Source organism: Haliotis cracherodii, unplaced genomic scaffold (assembly GCF_022045235.1).
Source record: "Haliotis cracherodii isolate W230 unplaced genomic scaffold, xgHalCrac1.p SCAF_11, whole genome shotgun sequence".
NCBI classification, from domain to species: domain Eukaryota; kingdom Metazoa; phylum Mollusca; class Gastropoda; order Lepetellida; family Haliotidae; genus Haliotis; species Haliotis cracherodii.
Window position 1 is genome coordinate 48,625,446 of NW_027266266.1, and position 20,423 is coordinate 48,645,868.

The 20,423-nt window shown below is 39.7% G+C and overlaps 1 pseudogene; it reads left to right on the plus strand.

Annotated features, from left to right (window-relative positions):
* Positions 1 to 20,423, plus strand: part of LOC139455157 (uncharacterized) — a 100,936-nt pseudogene that overhangs the window by 65,458 nt on the left and 15,055 nt on the right.

Sequence of the window (20,423 nt, forward strand, 5' to 3'; positions counted from 1 at the left end):
TGGTAATAAGCAACATTTAAAATCAATAAAACAACGAGGTCATTATTTAATGCTACTTGCAGTTTTGAGTGATGTATATACAATGCAAGTATGGATGTGTCTCATACGGCTTTGTACCAACTGTGTCGAGACACAAAGACGATTACACAAGGAATCCGAAAATGCTTCAGATTTTTAAAATTTATTTCCAGATAACCATGTCGGACTATGTATCAGCGTCCGCCATCAAGGACCTCCTCACCGAGTGCCCAATATGTACAGAACACTTTGATGAGGTCAGACGGACACCTGGTCACATGCCCTGCTGTGTACAGTCAATATGTGAGACATGTCTAGAGACGCACAGCAAAGGACTCCCAACGTTACCATGTCCCATGTGTCGACACCAACATAAGTCTCTGTGAAGTCTCTGCCCAAAGAGCCTATCATCCTAAGAATCCTGGATCATCTGAAGATTGTGAAAGGGCTCCATCTGCCATGTACAGATTGTCCTGATGGTAACCCTGCCATGTCCAGATGTGATGACTGTGGCGTCTTCCTGTGCCAAGAATGTCTAAATGCTCACAAAAGAGTTCAGTCAATGCGAGATCACCAAACTGTCAGTTTTAAGGAAATGAAAGAACAACCAGGTTAAAGTTTCAATCGTCTTCATAAGTGTGCACAACATCACCAACCTCTACAGTTCTACTGCTACACTTGTGACAAGATCGTCTGTGTGTCCTGCACTGTAGTAGAACACAAAGAAGGGAAGGGACACAACGTCGTGTCCGTGGATGAAGCACACGAAGAAAAGGCAAAGTCCATTGACGATATATTAGTCAAGCTGAGGGAGAAGGCAGAGAGACTTGAGGAAATAAAACAAGGTCTCAAGGAAAGACATTCAAACATACAGGTGTCAAAACAGGCTGCCGTGGTTGACATCAACAAAGCCTTTGACGAATTGATTGATGAAATACAGCAGAGGAGAAGTATTCTGTTGTCAGATGTTGAAGAGAGATCCAGCAAGATTCTGAAGCCTACAATAGAGGAACTGGATTCCACCAGTAATATTCTAGCAAAAGTGACATCATCTACCGAGTTCACACGACAGATGCGCAGTGAAGCTGACAAGATAGAGGATCTACAAATGATGGGGTCTTCAGTTACCACCTTGAGCGCCATGTTGGAGATGTCGCTAAAGGCGTCACTTGGAAGAGCTGGTGTCAGCTTTGCTTCAACTTGCTTCAGTAAAATTACCCCCTTGTTGAAGATGACCGGCCTCGTCAAATCAGTTGTCTTTTCACCAATAGAGACTCCAAATGGAAATACATCCTTGAATGATGCAATGACTATTGAATACGAGTATGTGCCACAAGGTAATCAGTCTGTACTTTAATTTAATTCAAGTATTTTCTTAAAGACACTTCCTCTATTTTGATATTTTTGTGCATTTTGTTTCATAACTGTGCAGACATGTGACGGTTATAAACTATCCCCATATAACTGTGAACCACATGGTAATAATGGTACGTTATGTCTATTGATACTGATGTCACCCTAACACATTTGTCTCCACAGCTGCATATATGACCGAGGAGCCGTTGGGAGTAAAAGGATCGCTCGCATGTGAGTTCACCCTCAGGTTGCTTTATTGATGTGGAGAGCATTACGAAGTGAAGTACAACTGTTCCCTGCAATGAAATTCTCTCCTCACTAATTTAAGTTACTTGAATAGTTACTGTAATGTCAAATGATTCTGTATAAAGATGTTTCTTTCTAAAACCTGTCACAGTTTTACAAGATTTAATGGTGTCTTCAAAAAGTGATGGTACACTGAAGTTGTAAATAAAAGCGATTAGGCCATTTCCATGATCATAAGACGCCTCTGCTTAAAGCAGAGCTGTTATGCGATTCCGAAAATATCACAACCATGTGTTTATGAATCACTATTTTTACCTGTCGATTCCCAAATTGAAACAGTGTGTTAACCCAGGAATATGTATTTAAATGAACTCAGTGTCAAACCAACAAACAACAAATGGTATGCAATCAACAAATGTATTACAACATTGACTAGGTTTACAAATCAATACAAATTACTTCATAGTAATTACAATGACAGTACACAATATGGTGGTCGTACAATATTCAATGACAGTATATAAAATGATGACCGTGGTGAGTATCAAATACAAAAATACAGTGGTGATAGCAAAGGTCAGTGATAATAGTATAATCACCCATCGGCGACAGTGGTCTAGCTTCTGGAATGGCCTAGGCAGGGAATCCGGGGTGATGAGTGATCTTCACACGAAAGCTGGACTTGATGTAATGAAATGTGTGAGAGATACTAGAGGCATGCTCTTCCCCTTATATCCCGCCTGACTAGCTACTAGAAATTCCACACCGTGTCATCACAACATAGAATATTCTACATGTTTACACTTTATCACAATCCGTGGTTTTCCGGCAGTTTACACATCACGTGAGCATCTAAATATCATAACTTTCTCACTGATGCTTACATTAAATAGTACTACATTCATGACAACTAATCACTGTCCACAACGCACAATGTTTTATTGTGAGTTTTTTTCAACAGTTCAATAGTTTAAAGCCCTAAAGAACCATAATACAAAATACAGTCCATTGAGTCTTCTTCTCATCTGTTGACCAACCAGATCTGTTTGATAACATTGTACGCTAATTGGTTATCTGTCCCTTGGAGAGTCTTTCTGCAACTGCTTCACGTCCCTTTGGATGGTTGATCTGCCATAGACTGCTTGTGAATCAATAGCGTATCCCAGTGTCCTCAGACCTACGTTGGAGACATAGTGAGAAGCTTCTTAATTAGCACTTCCTTGGCAGAATCTCCGCACCAACCTGTTGCTCCATAAAGTCTCCTGGCAAATCCGTAAAGGCTGCATTTTCACCTTGCTGTACCCTCTCCTACCATTCTTCCAGTGATTCATCCGAGGCCTGATGAAAAGCTGCAGTAGATCATCTTCCAAACCGCCTTTCGTGTTTCTGGATCGTTTCATGGAAGCTGACGTACTCATCCTTCTCTAGAAACAAGGGACGGTCGGGTAACTTGGTGGTTTAAGCGTTCGCTCGTCACACCGAAGACCCGGGTTCGATTCCCGACTTGGGTACAATGTGTGAAGCCCATTTCTGGTGTACCCCGCCGTGATATTGCTGGAATGTTGCTTAAAGCGGCGTAAAACCATACTCACTCACTCACTAGAAACAAGGGGAAGAAGTCAGCTGCTTCACCCATGAGACAGTAACACAGCATATCCAGCATATCCTCATTCTATTGCTGGGAGTGGTTGAAGCAGTGAAATTTCAATGAAAACAAGTGTTGCAAATCATTCGTCTGTGCCTTTTGGATCCTCATTAAGATAAACGATTTCTCAAGCAACGGTTGAAATCCCCCAAAATTGTCCGAAATGCAGACAGGATGTGTATAATCCACCTGTGTTTGTTAGAGCACTGATCCATAAGGCTTCGTCCATAATAGTCTTTGTACCCCAGAGACCCACTAGCGCATTGACAGGCATTAGAGGCATGACCATCATCTTCGACATTCCAAGGATGATCCTCTTTGGTATTATCATTCTATTGGTGCCCATGGGTATGTGAGCGACATGGTGTTGCCATTATCATGGGATCTGGATTCCATCTAGACAGACGAAGGTTCTACACAACAGACCCAATGCTAGAGATTTTATTATCCTCCAGCAGTTCATCTCCAGGCACAAGGCTTTTCTGATGAGTGAGTTTGATTTTACGCCGCTTTTAGCAATATTCCAGCAATACCACGGCGGGGGACACAAGAAATGGGCTTCACACATTGTACCCATGTCGGCAATCGAACCCGGGTCTTCGACGTGACGAGCGAACGCTTTAACCACAAGGCAACCCGACCGCCCAACTTTTTCTGATGACAAATACAGAGACCTTGGTGCAAAGGTCTCCTGGGTGGATGAGTTTACATGTTTACCAAACCCCTGGGCAGAGTTACCATGAATTGGCTGATGTTGTTTGGCCTGCCCTCAACCGTTCTCCATACCTGGGTATTAGAGCATGTCTCTGCTTTCCTCCCACAACTAGAATACTGTTAAAAGCGTATTAAAACCCAAATCACTCACTGACTCATTTCATTACAAAGTATATGTTTCTAGTAATCGGAATTTGTAGTATGTTCCGACTTAACATTCAAAACTAATTACTACACCCCTGCTGAAGTCAGTCTATCTCATACTAAATGTTGTCCTTCAATTGTCCAAATATGACAGGTAGACTTTCGTTTAATTAAACTATTTTTTTTTCTGATTTACCGACATGTTATACTTTAATCCATATAGTATTATCCTTAATATTCACGGAAACCATAGCAATATTTATATTACACTTTCATCCCAGATTAAGCTGACAAGTCGCTAGATAAGTGCTATAATCTTCGACTCGACGTTAAACCCCATTTCACCTCACCTTAAGCTGACACGCCGTGATATGACTGGTCTACCGTTAAAACCCAATTCACACACGAATATGACATTTAGTATAGGTGTTTGTATATACCTGCATTCACCTGATGCGAACGATGTGTCTTCTGCCTAGGTGCGGATCTGGAATGGGACTCCAGTATTGCAAGTGACGATCTGACGGTTTCTGGGCCAGTTGTCTCCAATGGCAAACAAGAACACCTTCCACCAAGGACAGGATGCCGACTACTTTCAGCTCACAGAGTCCTGACATCAACACCTCTGGTCATCAGGCCAGGACAGACCATCATGTTTTGCCTGGAGGTCACATACTCTGTCATAGCACCAAGGGATAACAATAGAGTTATCTTCAAAGCAGCTTTGACTGAGAGCCCTGTTGATTCTAACAAGCTGCAGACAACTGGATTGTGTGTGTATTTGGTAACATGCGAGGATCATAATGGAATATGTCTACAGGTGTGGTACAACGGACAATGTCTGTCCCATGACAACCTGACACTGAACGAGAGTGGTACAACTTACAGCCTGGGTTTGGGATTCGTTCTTGAAAAGGAAACACATACAGTTCATGTCCTTGACCTTCATCAACAGAAACTCGTCACATCTGTAACTCCCTTCCCGTTTGATAAACCTCTCTGGGTCATGATTAATTTTGGATCTTATCCTAACACCCAGTTAACCTGTGAATTATCATCACCGAAAGGAAGAAACATGCACGACGCAATCGAACGCTTGATCCACAAGAGAAATAAGAGAAAGAGAAATAACGATTCGTCATGAATGTGACCATTGTATGCCAATTAAACCATAATGAATTGTTTGATAGGCATTACTTGGAAGTTGACGGATGACAAAGTAGACACAATTTATTAATAACAACTTCTTGAATACTGTAAAGGCGACGATTCGGTATAGATCCGGTATAAGGATCTATACTGAAACGTCGCCTTTACAGTATTAAAGAAATTGTTATCCCTAAATTGGGTCTACTTTGTAAGCCATAATGGTGTCCACGTAACAAGGTTGTATATATAGCAGTACATTCATGCAAATCACTGTCTTGAGTCCGGTAAGCTCATGAACAAATTTGGACATCAATAAGATGATCAATCATTTCGTCATTGATGTAGCCATTATAGGAAACGAGTAAATATGAAACGTCACAACTTCTGATATGGTTTCAGTTGTCAGTGAATAGCGGTACGTTAGCGCCCATTAGTGAGTGCATTATTTGATGTTGAAACACTTATTGTCTTTTTATGGGGTTCCAGGTTAGATTTGGCCTCTTGCGACCTATGCTGGTCGTAAGAAGCGATTTAATGGATCGGGTTGTCAGGCTCGGTGACTTGGTTGATGGCATGTCACGTACCCCGCCGTCGTGGAATGTTGCTCATAATATCAACCACTGGGCTGTCTGGTCCACACTCGATTATATACCAAGAATATTGCTAAGTGCGGCGTTAAACAACAAACACACAAGTTTTGGGAGTTCACAAATGTTCAACCCATGTTGTTTTTTTTCATAGTGTTGACTGCTTGTAAAGTAATTCCATTGTTAGTTTACAGTGTCCATCTTGCAGCATGTGAAACTGATGTCACAAGTATCTGGCTATGATAATTTTGGACAAATACAAAGGCTGCAAATGTGTTCAAAGTTTTCTTTTGGTATAAATCGACATGTGTTGTATACATTCAGACTCTTTATGAAAAGTATTAAGTATATTTTTAAGGCGCCACATATTCAACCATTTCTATTTAAAAAATGGCTACAATAATGAGGGCGATATTTCTTGCGAGATAATTTCTGAAGATATTGTACGTACGCTTTAATGACGATTGAAGCAATACAAACTTGAACCCTACAATATTTATCGCTATTTCAACATGTGTGGTAGTATCATCATATGTATTATTCTTAATGTTGACATGCATTCTTTTAACGTTTACAGTAGATTTATAGATTGGACATCAATTTGAATAGTGTGATTATAGAAGTTTTGTTAGTTATGTTTATTTCACGGTGTTTTGACGCGGTGTTGATGTGTTTGTTTGCCTTTTCAAGACAGCACACAGGGCTTGAATCCTCGAAGAAATGTCGGCTGGTTTTTATTTTGGAAGGTCTTTGACCCGGCGTTGCTGTGCATCATTTTTTTTAAAAATAGTTTTAAATTCCCCTCTTCCAGGTTTTTCTTCATTGCTTCCGTTTCACCGGCATTGGTTTAGTTTAATTTTAAACATATTTTATTCTCATGAAAAGGATTGGTCACAAGATATCATAACTTAGAACGCCCTGTCCCATCGATTTACATGTATGCTTATTTATAGAGAAACGTGTGTATAATCAAATTGCTAACTCAAACCTTTTTGTTTACTTTATATGTGTATGTACATTCCTAAATATGTTTTCGTTCACATAATAAGGTAAAATTGCATTGCCAACAAGCATCAGGTCAATATTTACATCACAAGCATCTTTCACATTTAACAATAGTGAGTGCATCAATTCGTTTCTATCAGATTTAAATAAAGGACATTCAATGACAAAAAGTATATGAATTTCCACAGGGGCTGCCACATCAGCATTTTGGATCCTCGTTTAAACCTTTTCTGAATAAGACATTTTCAATTTACTGTGATCACCGGGATTTGTTCTAAAAGGCAGTTCCAGGGTAAACCCTGATGCTTTGTATACACACTGGTAAAATGCTGAAAGTGCAATTTTCCATGCAGGACTTTTATAAGTTCACAATGTTTTGCGTTTCCATGGTTGCAAATCGGACTCATGTGGAACTGAAGGTTTGATTTATTTCCGGTATATATCCCATAGGCTGTTAAATATTTATTGTGCCATTTTATATACACATTCAACAGTAATCAACTTGTTCTTAAGTTTATTATTTTGGTGTGGGTTTTTTTCACTTCTGCAGATATAGATAGATGATATCATGGAATGTTCAAAGAAATCATAACTATGTTGAGCTTTTGTCAATGGAACACCTAGCCAGCATTGTTTGGTTGTTCAAAGATTTCGCCAAAAGGAAAGGATTTTGCTGATGGTATTGTATGAGCATCTATTTGCTTGGTTGAATTTATATTTTGAAAAGAAAAGTACATGAAATAAACAACCAATGTACATCCATACTATCATCTTTTATTATAGTCAATATATCTTTGCTTCTCAATTGTGTGAAATAAAATATAAAATGTTGGTTTTTAGTTTTGTGTTATTTCGGCTCGTGAAAAAGTTTGAAATAGATTGTGTGACATTAACGATTACTGCGTTGATCGATGCTCATGATGTCAGTCACTGGGTTGTCTGGTCCAGATTCGACAATTTACAGACCCGCGACATATAGCTGGAATATTGCTGAGTGATCAATCACTCACTCACTCGAGTGCTCACTCACTCACTCACACACTCACCCATCCTACCTATAAGTGAAAAACAACAGACACTTATCGTTTTGAACTCTCCGTGTTAAACAGGAAATGTTGCATTACAAAAATGAAAAATACTTTCACCTACGACACATTGTACCACACAGAAACAAAGGGACATAATGCACATGTAAACGGGGAGGTTGAGCTTATTGATATGTTAACATATTGTCATGGAAATGAAAAGTTCTTTCTGAAATGATAAATCAAAATTTGGGGCATCATTGCGTGTCGTGCATCTTGCCATACCTTACTTTCAGTAGAGTGCGTCATGTTATACCACACCATGGAGTGCAATCATGTTAAACCACAAATTCAGCGTCGCGTATCTTGCGATACCTTACTTTGAGAAGAGTCAAGTTATAGGACCCATTGCGTGTCGTCTGTCGTGCTACACCTTACTTTGAGAAGAGTGTGTCAAGTTTTAGCACCCATTACGTGTCGTCTATCCATATACCTTACTTTGAGCAGCGTTTATCGTGTTATTACACAATATGGAGGGTAATATATCATGTACTGCACGATGAGTATCACCTATCATATCATACCACAGAGAGATTTAACACATCTTATACCATACTATTGAGTGACATTTCGCATAATACACCATACAATAGGCTGCCATCCCCCTTCTGTTAGCAGGATTCAGGGGTCTATTTAGAAGATATTAGGGACATGATGTGTTACGTATTTGGTACGCATATTCAACATTTTTAAATCAATAATGGACGACGCAAACATTTCCTTTACATACACGTATATATAAAAAAAATTGAGGGGGGTATTTTTCGAATAGGTTTACATGAAATCGGACTTTTCTCAATGTTTCTGAAATTTGTTTTATGAGTATTTAGGATTCGGGGTAAGAAATTGAGACTCAGAGTGAAAAAATAGATGGCATTGGGGATTCATGGGAGGAGGGGGTTGGCACCCTCAAACAACCGTACTTTTTACAAACAAGTAATGTATCATGAGGACGGATTCAACAAAACAGTCTAAAAATTTCAAAACTGATTCACTGAATTGAATAAATACATTCTATCAAACTGTTCAACAGATGCGAAGAGATCCGACAATGACTTTGCTGTGATTCAAATTGTCTTTGGTTTTGCACATTCAGTTTCAATATTCCTAATCCTGTACATCACACATCGGACAATGTATGCTGCACACGGTGAAGCTGCTCATTGCCCCATGTTGTCCTGTTCTGAACCGTAGAAGATCGTGGTGCCAACCTCGGGAACAAAGTCACGTGATGTTCAGTCGAAAAGGGAGATAAGTCTGCGGGCTCATCTTCTTTGAGGGAAGAAAACAGACAAAGACGTTCTACAACTTGATTTGTCACTTTGCAATACCTAATGTCTTTTTTCCCGAAGGGTTGAAATACAACAAACGCCTATTAACAAATGCAATCAACTAGACCTATGTGCTATCCTGAAAGGCCAAATTGTTCTTTCCTTTGTTTGAATCGCCGTCGCTGCGAGGCACTGTAGCTCACTTGATTGTCATACCACATTTGCAACATTACAGATATGTGAAAGAAAATATTACAAACGGTTCTAGAGTCATTCATGATCTGAATGAACCCTTGATTACTTTGCAGCTAATTCACTTTCAGGGAAACCAGAAATAGTACAAATTTCTAAACTTGCTGTCTTGCTAATGGCACAATACATCCATGATCCAATAAATAATCAGGTACGCTTCAGTAGCGAACCCTATCCATTTTAATGCATAAGTCCAATGTGTTGTCATTGAAATCGGAGAAAACATTAAATCGCTATATAGCTAAAGACACCAATTCATGTGTAGATTGATATCAGTGAAAAACCTGATCAAGAAATAGTGAACGGTCTTTGCGTTATGCTCCATTAAATACTATTCAACCTTTTGACCATCTCGTCATGGAAACCAAATTTCAATAAATTTCCCCTAAATACCTAAGACCAATGGTTAGCATTATTATGCCCCGTAGGTGTGCCCCGGGAACAAAGGGTGACGGAAGGAAGGACGGACAGTACCCGTCCAATATCCCCTTCCCACTTCGTGGCAAGGGAATAACAGGTGTTACTTTTATGACGAGGCTGATATGGGTTTGGGTGTTTAATATAGGAAGAGTTGACTTCATCACCGTGAAAAGGGTCCGCGTCAATAGCTCGACCCCCCTAATGTTTTTCTGTACCTAGCAAGACTATGCGTGGAGAATTCATTTGTGTCTTTCTGTATCTCCAAACTCAACCTGGACCAAGGCTTATATAGCCAAGGTCACTGACAGGGGTTAAGTCGTACATTAAAACAACAGTAATTAATGAGGATTGATATACAGTAAACTACGTTTATAAGGAACACACTTATAACGAACTGACGGATATAACGAACTGTTTTTTACCCTGTCCATTTGCTGTATATATGCTGTATATGTGCCCTTAAAGAACTACGGTTAATACGAACTAAATTTAGTGGCCTTTTTAGGTTCGTTATAACCGTAGTTTACTGTAGTTACACTGCTTGTTCAGGGTGCCTTCACAGAAAATGTACAAAAGGGATTCGTTTCTTTTAACTAATGATAATTAAGTGATTCGGAGAGTCACAATCAATGTTATGGATACATGGCTACATTCGTGACCAAGTCGTGTTATTCCGGGACAGGCCGAATAGCGATCTTCAGGTTACGGAAAGGGACGAGTGGTGACGAATGACCCAGACTACGGAAACAGGTGTTCGTGAATCTCCGGTATAAGTGAAACCATGGGGACGTGTATAGTCAAACACTCCCAGCTTCCGTTACGAGTCATACAGCCGACTAAACTGAGGATATATCATATGTATTGCCATTTTATTGTAGATACAAATTGTAGTCTGTCCCACGTTGGTGCTTTTGTAAGATAAATTCTTACTCTATTCCTTACAACAATTAAACAAACGGAGGTAAAACGGAACAAACTGGTTTACAAGTCCTGTTTACATTTATACGAAACTTCATACAAAGAACTGTGAAAATCATATTCACTACAACATGAATTCAAATGTGATATACATCTGTATAAAAACGAAAATAGACACGTCACAGGCCTGCTACCTGCCCCATGACTATAACGACAAGGGAATAACTACTTCCTAGTCCTGAGCCCTTAACTTGCCATCAGAAAGCAAACGACATGTTTGGACTACACATTGATTCGAGACTACGGAAAATTCGACACATTCTGATTAAAATAGTGATAAATATATCACGAGTTCGCCGGGCCAGGACTGTGGGTTCGACACAACGGGATTCGACTGTGCATAGACAAGTGTAAATGATCGCTTCTACAATATGAATTCAAATTATTTTAAGATGCTTCAAATATCATACGCATATTGTATCAAAACGAAAATACCCACTCCGTGACTATAATGACTACTTCTGCATTCATGTCAGAGACATAATATTGCGATTTTGATATTGGTATGCCTAAAACACAGATAGGGCCAGTTACTGAGAACTGCTTGTCTGTTAGAAAAATCAAGTGAAGAAAGTGATTTCAATAATCAGAAAATTCACATTGAATCCATTCTATAACAATCCTTTCAAACTCAATTACAATTTAAAGCTACGACCATGAACTCAAACACAAACATTTACTACTGAATGAAATACCTCATCTTATTTGTTGATCTTTTTTGAAATTATATCCAATAGGAGTGGTCAGTGTTATACACTGATCCTTGAACATGTCTGATAATGTTGCCTGTGCAGAGTGACCTACTTTCAATAACTGCATATGTCTATGTCTATGCCGTTACACCTGACTGCTCTCCGCAATGCATGTAGCTACATGAAGTGAATTGTCCTCGGTTGCATGGAGTCCCGGTGCAGGCAAACAGGCTTACTGTGTTTCAAGCAAGAGATTTTCTTAGCTCTCGGGTTGGGCAAGCTGACAGGGATTGAATCCTATCTCTCCGGTATCTACGGGTGTAAGGCTCCCTGTCTGCGTGAGTAATGGGTGTAGTGAATCGGTAACCGCAAGGTCGTCCTGTGTATATATATATTTTAGGGCTTCTGGTTGTAGTGCTTCTCAGGTATGGTTAAACCTTAGTGTGAAGTATTCATGTTTTGGGCGGCAACACGCTCAGAATTACATTTTCTCTGGTTGTAGGAAGAATGTGAACTATAAAACGTCATGTGGACAAACTTGGAATAGTACACTCACCATGTAATTTGATCATGAATAGGGCTCCATCCTAACTTGAAATGACTTGTATTAATATTATTTACAAGTAGAGTGGTTTAATAATGAGTATAGCCCCGTCAGGATTTGGGATGACTATGACAATTGCAGATGTCAGAACGTAGGTACTTTAATCAGTTAAATACTTCTATCTAAATGTGTGCACGTCATTGTAATACATGCTTACCTGTAGAATTTGCATATCTGACATAATTTTTTTGTGTGCGTTTAAGTTAACTTTATGGCATATGACTGGCCGACTGTTAAGTCAAGGTCCCCATGACAGAAGTTTATGACCAGAAGAACATTTTATGCCAGGATACTCCTGGACATACATGATTTCATGGACAAGGGTCTTGTTAAATAGGCCTTGTTTGACTGAAGTTTAAAAAGGCAATCGTTATATAAAATGAGCTAGGTTTCTATGAAATATACCAATAAAAAGAACATATGATTATGTGCATTACATCATTTAAAACCGCCTTTGTGTGCGGCGTTAATCAACAGACAATGCCTCAATTCGTCATATCAAAAGAGCGAGTTGCTCCCTCTCTGTTTGAAAACACTGCAGGGAGAATAAACCACTAGGGACACAGTGTTTTCCTGTGCGATAAACATCGACCAAGAGTCGTTTATTTCTTACATGAGATATCAACATTTTGCACAGCCTCTTTAAGGATCTTAATACAATGTACATGCACTCAATTGGTTTACCCTTATGTAAATAATGATGAATCCCTGAATACACTCCGAAATCGGCAATGTCGGACAAGTCTATTTTATTAACAGGGGTATTTTCACAATTTTCACGTCTTTTATCTATACCTTTTCTCCAATTACCGATTGCCATATCTCACCAACGTTTTGATGCGATCGTTCGGCCATTGCGTTATCTCCTACATCTATTGGGAACAACTCACAAGACACTTCCCTCTAATAAATATTGTCGTCGAATTAAAGACCTCATTAAGATGTGAGCGCATGTTTGAATCTCCAGAAATGACGTCATGGTAGAACAATGTTTTATCGTGAAATAAACCACGCTTCATTCCAATTGTTCTTTGCGATTTATCGTGTAGCTATTTTATACTTTATAATATGAAATTAAATCCTCAATCAATAGCATATTATATTCTATTATGTGCATTGGGAGAGTCGTTGTAATAAGCAATACCAAAATTTAAAATCAATAAAACAACGAGCTAATATTTTATTGCTCCTTGCAGTTTTGAGTGATGTACACACAATGCAAGTATGGATGTGTCTCAAACGACTTTGTGCCAATTGTGTCGAGACACAAAAGACGATTACACAAGGAATCCGAAAAATGCTTCAGATGTTTTAAATAATTTTCCAGATAACCATGTCGGACTATGTATCGGCGTCCGCCATCAAGGACCTCCTCACCAAGTGCCCAACATGTACAGAACACTTTGATGAGGTCAGACGGATACCTCGTCGTATACCCTGCTGTGTACAGTCAATATGTGAGACATGTCTAGAGACGCACAGCCAAGGACTCCCAACTTTATCATGTCCAATGTGTCGACACCAACATAACCTGACGGGTGGTGTGAAGTCTCTGCCCAAAGAGCCTGTCATCCTAAGAATCCTGGATCATCTGAAGATTGTGAAAGGGCTCTATCTGCCATGTACAGATTGTCCTGATGGTAACCCTGCCATGTCCAGATGTGATGACTGTGGCGGCGTCTTCCTGTGTGAAGAATGTCTTAATGCCCACAAAAGAGTTCAGTCGATGAGAGATCACCAACTTGTCAGTTTTAAGGAAATGAAAGAACAACCAGGTAAAAGTTTCAATCGTCTCCATAAGTGTGCACAACATCACCAACCTCTACAGTTCTACTGCTACACTTGTGAGAAGATCGTCTGTGTGTCCTGCACTGTAGTAGAGCACAAAGAAGGGAAGGGACACAACGTTGTGTCCGTAGATGAAGCACACCAAGAGAAGGCAGAGTCCATTAATGATACCTTAGTAAGGCTAAGGAAGAAGACAGAGAAACTTGCAAAAATTAAACAAGCTCTGCAGAAAAGGAATTCTAACATACAGGTGTCAAAACGGTCTGCCTTGGTTGACATCAACAAAGACTTTGACGAATTGATTGATAAAATACAGCAGAGGAGAGCCATTCTGTTGTCAGATGTTGAAGAGAGATCCAGCACGATTATGAAGCTGACACAGGAGGACCTGGATTCCACCAGTACTATTCTGGCAAAAGTGACATCATCCACCGAGTACACACGACAGATGCGGAGTGAAGCTGACAAGATAGAGGATCTACAAATGATGGGGTCTTCAGCTGCCACCTTGAGTGCCATGTTGTAGATGTCGCCAAAGGCGTCACTTGGAAGAGCTGGTGTCAGCTTTGCGTCAACTTGCTTCAGTAAAATTACCCCCTTGTTGAAGATGGCCGGTCTCGTCAAATCAGTTGTCTTTTCACCGATTGAGAATCCAAGAGGAGATGATGACCTGAATGATGCAATGACTATTGAACACGAGCAAGTTCCACAAGGTAATCAGTCTTTTCTTTAATTTAATTCAAGTATTCTCTTAAAGATTCTTCCTGTATTTTGATATTTTGTGCTTTTTTGTTTTGTAACTGTGCAGACTGACAGTTATTAACTATCCCAAAATTACTGTGAAAACACCCACATGGTAATATTGGTACGTCATGTCTATTGATTCTGAGGTCATCTTAACACATTTGTGTCCACAGCTGCATATATGACCGGGCAGCCGTTGGGAGTAAAAGGATCGCTCGCATGTGAGTTAACCCTCAGGCTGCTTTAATGATGTGATGAGCATCACGAAGTGCAGTACAGCTGTTCACTACAATGAAGTTCTCTCCTCACTAATTTAAGTTACTTGAATAATTACTGTAATGTCAAATGATTCTGTATAAAGATGTTTCTTTCTAAAATCTGTCCCAATTTTACAAGATTGAATGGTGTCTTCAAAAAGTGATGGTACACTGAAGTTGTAAATAAAAGCGATTAGGCCATTTCCATCTTCATATGAAACCTCTGCTAAAAGCAGGTGTCTTACGCGATTCCGACAATATCACAACCATGTGTTTATGAGTCACTATCTTTACGTGTCGATTCCCAAATTGAAACAGTGTGTTAACCCAGAAATATGTATGAAAAAGAACTCAGTGTCAAACCAACAAACAAACAACAAATGCTAAACAATAAACAAATGTATGACAAAATTCACTAGGTTTACAAATCAATACAAATTACTGTAATTACAATGGTAGTACACAATATGGTGGTCGTACAATATTCAGTGACAGTATATAAAATGATAACAGTGATCAGTATCAAATACAAAAATTACAGTGGTGATAGCAAAAGTCAGTGATATAACTATATTCACCCACCGGCGACAGTGGTCAAGCTTCTGAGATGGCCTAGACATGGAATCTGGGGTGATGAGTGATCTTCACACGAAAGCTGGACTTGATGTAATGAAATGTGGGGCGGAGTGGGTAAGTGGTCAAAAGCGCCATGCTAGCAAGCGCCAGGTGCTGAGATCGTATCCTGCTATTGGCCAGGTTGATATTCAGCCTTGGGACCAACAATGTTTACAGGTCTTTATAGTGTTGTCACTACCCATAGTGTATACAGTACACTCACCCTTTGCACTCAAAAGAACCCACTCGTCCGATGGTAGATGACCAGATGGTGGAAACACGAATACGTACATCCACCCGAAACACAAGTGTAAACACGTGTGGTGTCACCCTGGGCAAGTGACTCAGTTCAAATGTGCCTCTGTTCACCCAGCAGGGAATGGGTACCCGATATGTGAGGTGAATGTAAAACCTTCTAGCTCCAGTGAGTTGAGAATGATAACTGGAATGCAAACGGATTCACTGGTAGGGAAACAAATAAACCCACATTTGGACAGATACTAGTACCTCGATACCTGCGGTATATTTATGTGTAGTTGTGTGAAAAAATGTGTGAGAGATACAAGACGCACGTCTCTTTCCCCTTATATACGGTCTGACCAGCTACTAGAAATCTCCACACAGTGCCATCACAACACAGAATATTCTACATGTTTCTGTTACACCTCAATACACCTCACACTTGCATCAAAATATAATACCTTTCCCACAACTGCTTACATTAAATAGCACTACTTTCAAGATAACTAATCACTGTCCACAATGCACAATGTTTTACTTAAAACTGTGAGGTTTTTACAACAGTTCAATAGTCTGAAGCCCCAAAGGACTTTAATACAAAATACAGTCCATTGAGTCTTCTTCTCTTCTGTTGACCAGCCAGAACTGTTTGATAACATTGTATATGTTAATTTGTTATCTGTCCCTTGGAGAGTCATTCTGCAACTGCTTCACGTCCCTTTGGATGGTTGATCTACCATAGACTGCTTATGAATCAATAGCATGTCCCAGTGTCTTCGGACCTACGTTGGAGATATAGTGGGAAGCTTCTTAATTAGCACTTCCTTGGCAGAATCTCCGCACCAATCTGTTGCTCTTCTGGCAAATCCGTAAAGGCTGCAATTTCTCCTTGCTGTACCCGCTCCAACCATTCTTCCAATGACTCATCCGAGACCTGATGAAAAACTGCAGTAGATCATCTTCCAAACCGCCTTTCGTGTTTTTTTTACCGTTTCATGAAAGCTGATGTCCTCATCCTTCTCTGGCAACAAGGGGAAGAACTCCTTCAGTAGTGGGCTTTGTCCAAGAACTCCGACTGGACACTTCCGTACATGTACCTCAGATTGAGTGGTTGGCATGGGTGCATCAGAGGGACGGCCAGTTCGAGGATTGTTAGGGCTACTGGTTTCCAGGTTGGCTTACCCCAGGAAAAACTTCCATTTATCGACATGCATGCACGTGTGTGTGTGTGTGGTTGATTGTACTACTCCGGCCAGTTTTATTGTTCTAGCCCACTGAGATACCATGCCGCAGTTTAACATGAATACCCAACCCAGATGCAGTATACTGGATCCGAGCTGACCGCTCCTTGTTTAAGCCCCATAATACCGAGCGCCAGGCAGGATAACAACAAGTACCATCTTTTTACGTATTTTGGTATGATGCAGCCCAGCTTGGGGTAGCTCTTGTGGTAGCAGAATGGCGGGGTATCGTGTATAGGTCGCCCGACATGGGCACAACAGAGATTGATATACATGACATGTATCGTCATTACACCTTCATTTCATCAGTTCCCTTATTTTATGTCGGTAGAATATTTTCTTAGAAATCGCACTTAGAAATATACAATTTCCATATGATAAAACATGTTGTTGAAACCAGTATATCTGGAAAGGGTAGATTAGTGTCTCGCATGCGAAACGAAATGAACAGCTGCCAGTCGTCTAAGACGCCTTTGCAGAGTTGCGTCCCTTGTGTACGCTACATACATCCCTGAGACCTACATCCCTTCGGGCTTTCCTCCGACAACTAAATACTGTTAAAAGCAAATAAATACATAAATCACACACTGACTCATTTCATTACAAAGCATGATTCTAGTAATCGGAATTTGTAGTATGTTCCGACTTCACATTCAAAACTAATTACTACACCCCTGCTGAAGTCAGTCTGTCTGATACTAAATGTTGTCCTTCAATTGTCTAAATATGGCAGGTAGACTTTCGTTTTATTAAACTAATATTTATTTCTGATTTACCGACACGTTATACTTTAACCAATATCAATATTCACGGAAACCAAAGCAATATATATATATTACACTTTCATCCCACATTAAGCTGAAACGCCGTGATATGACTGGTCAACCGTTAAAACGGTTTTAAACCCAATTCACACACGAATATAACATTTAGTATAGTTGTTTGTATACACGGAAACGCATTCACCTGATACGAACGATGTGTCTTCTCCCCAGGTGCGGATCTGGAATGGGACTCCAGTATTGCAAGTGAAGATCTGACTGTTTCGGGGCCTGTTGTCACCAATGGCAAACAAGAACATCTTCCACCAAGGACAGGATGCCGACTTCTTTCATATCATAGAGTCCTGACATATACACCTCTGGTCATCACGACAGGACAGACCATCATGTACGGCATGGAGGTCACATACTCAGTCACAACACCAAGGGATAACAATAAAGTTATATTCGAAGCAGCATTGACTGACAGCCCTGTTGATGCTTACAAGCTGCAGACAACTGGATTGTGTGCATATTTGGTAACATGTGAGGATCATAATGGAATATGTCTAAAGGTTTGCTACAACGGCCAAAGTCTGACTGATGACAACCTTACACTGAACGAGAGTCGTACAACTTACAGCCTGGATTTGGGATTCGTTCTTGAAGAGGAAACACATACAGTCCATGTCCTGGATCTTTGTCAACAGAAACTCGTCTCATCTGTTACTCCCTTCCCGTTTGATAAACCTCTCTGGGTCATGATTCATTAAGCACCTTATCCTGACACCCACTTAACCTGTGAATTATCATCACAGAAAGGAAGAAACATGCATGACAAAATCGAATGCTTGATCCACGAGTAACTGTAATACTGACGATGCAGATGATGCAGACAGAGAAATAACACTTCGTCATTAATGTGACCATTGTATGCCAATTACACCATATTGAATTGTTTGATAGGCATTACTTAGAAGTTGACGAATGACAAGGTAGACACAATGTATTGATATCAACTTCTTTAATACGGTAAAGGCGACGTTTCGGTATAGATCCTTGCTTGACAACGGTAGAAGGATGTATACCGAAACGTCGCCTTTACAGTATTAAAGAAAGTGTTATCCATAAATTGTGTCTACTTTGTAAGCCATAATGGTGTCCACGTAAACAAGGTTGTATATATATATCTGTACATTCATGCAAATCACTGTCTTGAGTCCGGTAAGTTCATGCACAAACTTGGACAACAAGAAAATGATCAATCATTTCATCATTGATGTGGCCATTATAGGCCCAGGAGACGAGTAAATATGAAACGTCACAACTTCTGACATGGTTTCAGTTGTCAGTGAATAGCGGTACGTTAGCGCCCATTAGTGTGTTCATATTTGATATGTTTAAACACTTGTTGCCTTTCATTGGATTCGGGGTTAGATTTGATCACTAGCAACCTATGCTGGTCGTAAGAAGCGACTTAATGGATCGGGTTGTCAGGCTCAGTGACTTGGTTGATGGCATGTCAACGCACCCCGCCGCCGTGGATTGTTGCTCATAATATCAACCACTGGTCTGTCTGGCCCACACTCGATTATGAAGCAGGAATATTGCAGAGTTTTGGGAGTTCACAAATATTCCACCCATGTTTTTTCATAGCGTTGACTGCTTGTGAAGTAATTCCATTGTTGGTTTCACAGTATTCATCTTGCAGCATGTGAAACTGATATCGCTTTGTATATTCTCTATGAATGAGGCCAGCACAGTGTACAGCATGCGTTGTGTAGTCGTACATGGTTAGTGTCACGTGTTTTGTAGTTGTTTGGTAATGCTTCGTATCATTAGCGACGTAATTTAAGTTAGTGTTTTTCTAATACGCGTATTTGGCGGTGATATTTTTAGACTTTGAGACAAATACAATGTTTTCAAAGTGTATTGTTTTCTTTTGGTTTAAATTGGCATGTGTTGTATACATTCAGACTCTTTATGAAAGGTATGAAGTATATTTTAAAGGCGCCATGAATTCCACCATTTCTAAAAACATTACGCTACATCAATGAGGGTGATATTTCTTGCGAGATAATTTCTGAAGATATTGTACGTACGCTTTAATAGCGATTGAAGATATACAAACTTACCTGAAATGTACAACATTTTATATATATTTCTACATGTTATTTCTTAATGTTGACATGTATTGTTTTAACGTTTGGAGTTCATTTATATATTGGACATCAATTTTAATACTGTGAATTTCCGTTTCAATAGCGACGTAATTTATATCCAGTAAACTACGTTTGTAACAAACACGCTTATAACAAAAATACCGATATAACGAACTTTTTTTTTAGTCCCAGCCTTTTGTTGTATATAACCTGTATATGTGCTTATACCGAACTACGGTAATAACAAACTTGAATTAGTCATCCCTTTGACTTCGTTTTAACCGTAGTTTACTGTAGGTGTTATTCTGTCACAAGTTTCTGACTATGATAGTTTTGGACAAATACAAGCGCTGCCAATGTATTCAAAGTGTATTGTTTTCTTTTGGTTTAAATTGGCATGTGTTATATACGTTTGAACTCTCTATGAAAAGTATGAAGTATATTTTAAG